This window comes from Schistocerca gregaria, chromosome 2 (genome assembly GCF_023897955.1).
Source record: "Schistocerca gregaria isolate iqSchGreg1 chromosome 2, iqSchGreg1.2, whole genome shotgun sequence".
Taxonomy (NCBI): domain Eukaryota; kingdom Metazoa; phylum Arthropoda; class Insecta; order Orthoptera; family Acrididae; genus Schistocerca; species Schistocerca gregaria.
This window is the reverse complement of record NC_064921.1, coordinates 536,490,263-536,493,125: the sequence shown is the minus strand read 5'-3', so window position 1 is coordinate 536,493,125 and position 2,863 is coordinate 536,490,263. Positions and strand designations below refer to the sequence as shown.

At 42.9% G+C, this 2,863-nt stretch overlaps 1 non-coding gene across 1 annotated transcript; it reads left to right on the top strand.

Annotated features, from left to right (window-relative positions):
- Positions 1-2,427: 2,427 nt before the first annotated feature.
- Trnas-cga (transfer RNA serine (anticodon CGA)) lies at positions 2,428-2,502 on the top strand. Its single transcript has one exon. It is a non-coding gene; the product is annotated as a tRNA-Ser (tRNA).
- Positions 2,503-2,863: the final 361 nt, after the last annotated feature.

Here is a 2,863-nt window from a genome sequence, read left to right as displayed (position 1 = left end):
TGTGAGTCATGCACTCAATGAACCTACGATCCCTCCTGAAAAGGTCCTCCACAGATGGGTACGAAACCTTGGGCTTTAATATATAATCCATCAGACCACGACATAACAGCCTACAATCTTTTATTGCTAGTGACATTTCAAGACGTGGAATATTTCAATTTACAATGATTTAACACTTTCGGGGCTAGTCAAATGGTGTCGCCGAAATCCTATATGACAATGAGTATATCCCCCATAACTCATCGGTTCTATAGTCGCATGACAGTTGTGGAATTACGACCAAGGCAAGCAGCAATATGACGGGACGATAAACCATCGTCTCAACAGGCCACAATCATACCATTGTTGAATTCCAACACGTTTGTCTTTCTTTCACTAGAATGGCACTATCTTCGTAGAAACGAACAACATTCAAATGCGATTTCTGAATGAGGAAGCAATTGTGTAATCTTCCCTTACACACAACATATAGATGGGGTCAATGCTGCGGTCCGCAGAAACGCTAATCATCTGGCACTGTAAACTTGCAGTTGACTTCACGCTCTTATGACGTTTTTGGTGTGCCATCTTCCTGCTGTTGGAATTTTGGTGACCAGCGGTACACATTGTAAGTAGGCTGTTCAGGTTTTTATGTTGGTAACGCCACGTAGCGCTCTATATGAAAATCACTGACTGTGCTGTGTGAGGTCTGTGGCTAGATTGCATTTTTGGAATATGTGCTATTGCAGTGTTGGGTAGTTGGATGTGAACAGCGCGTAGCATTGCGCAGTTGGAAATGAGCCGCCATCAGTCGGTGGATGTGGGGAGAGAGATGGCAGAATTATGTGAGCGGACGATCTGGACGTGTGTCCATCAGAAAGAGTAAATTTGTAACATTGGATATCATGAACTGATATATTATGACTTTTGAACACTATTAAAGGAAATATATTGTTTGTCATCATCATAATTTAAGACTGATTATGCCTTTCAGCGTTCAGTCTGGAGCATAGCCCCCTTATAAAATTCCTCCATGATCCCCTATTCAGTGCTAACATTGGTGCCTCTTCTGATGTTAAACCTATTACTTCAAAATCATTCTTAACCGAATCCAGGTACCTCCTCCTTGGTCTGCCCCGACTCCTCCTACCCTCTACTGCTGAACCCATGAGTCTCTTGGGTAACCTTGCTTCTCCCATGCGTGTAACATGACCCCACCATCTAAGCCTGTTCATCCTGACTGCTACATCTATAGAGTTCATTCACAGTTTTTCTTTGATTTCCTCATTGTGGACACCCTCCTGCCATTGTTCCCATCTGCTAGTACCTGCAATCATCCTAGCGACTTTCATATCCGTAACCTCAACCTTGTTGATAAGGTAACCTGAATCCACCCAGCTTTCGCTCCCATACAACAAAGTTGGTCGACAGATTGAACGGTGCACAGATAACTTAGTCTTGGTACTGACTTCCTTCTTGCAGAAGAGAGTAGATCATAGCTGAGCTCTCACTGCATTAGCTTTGCTACACCTCGCTTCCAGTTCTTTCACTATGTTGCCATCCTGTGAGAATATGCATCCTAAGTACTTGAAACTGTCCACCTGTTCTAACTTTGTTCCTCCTATTTGGCAATCAATCCGTTTATATTTCTTTCCCACTGACATTATTTTCGTTTTGGAGATGCTAATCTTCATACCATAGTCCTTACATTTCTGATCTAGCTCTGAAATATTACTTTGCAAACTTTCAATCGAATCTGCCATCACAACTAAGACATCCGCATATGCAAGACTGCTTATTTTGTGTTCACATATCTTGATATCACCCAGCCAGTCTATTGTTTTCAACATATGATCCATAAATAATATAAACAACAGTGGAGACAGGTTGCACCTTGTCTTACCCCTGAAACTACTCTGAACCATGAACTCAATTTACCGTCAACTCTAACTGCTGCCTGACTATCAGTGTAAAGACCTTTAATTGCTTGCAAAAGTTTGCCTCCTATTCCATAATCTCGTAGAACAGACAATAACTTCCTCCTAGGAACCCGGTCATATGCCTTTTCTAGATCTATAAAGCATACATATCTTTCATTTGCTAACTATGCCTATCAGTAGTTAGTGCATTCAGTAGAATCTTTTATTCAGCTGGCAGTATTGGCGCACGCTGTATTGCAGTAGTTTGAGTAACGAAGATTTTTGTGAGGTAAGTGATTCATGAAAGGTATAGGTTATTGTTAGTCAGGGCCATTCTTTTGTAGGGATTATTGAAAGTCAGACTGCGTTACAATAAAAAAATATTGTGTGTCAGTTTAGTGTTGAGCAGAATAAGTAAAGAGAGAAATGAAACTTCCTGGCAGATTAAAACTGTGTGCCCGACCGAGACTCGAACTTCGGACCTTTGCCTTTCGCGGGCAAGCGCTCTACCAACTGAGCTACCGAGTCGTGCTTCGGTAGCTCAGTTGGTAGAGCGATTGCCCGCGAAAGGCAAAGGTCCCGAGTTCGAGTCTCGGTCGGGCACACAGTTTTAATCTGCCAGGAAGTTTCATATCAGCGCACACTCCGCTGCAGAGTGAAAATCTCATTCTGGAAAGAGAGAAATGTCTGACAAGGGGAGGCCGCCAATTGTGAAATTCAGATTCGATTCATCCTGCGCATAATAAAAGCTCATGGCCAGAGGTGTAATGTGGCAAAGCAGCAAGATGCACTTCTCAGCCGTTGTCGAGAAAATCGACAGTTAAAAGAAACCGTTGCGGTGAAATACTCTCTACGAATAACAATTTTCTACAGCGTCCTGGCGCAGCGGTAAGCGCTCGGGTTCGTAATCCGAAGGTCGCCGCATCGAGTCTCGCGCCGTGCAAACTTTTTTTTTTTAGTATTTG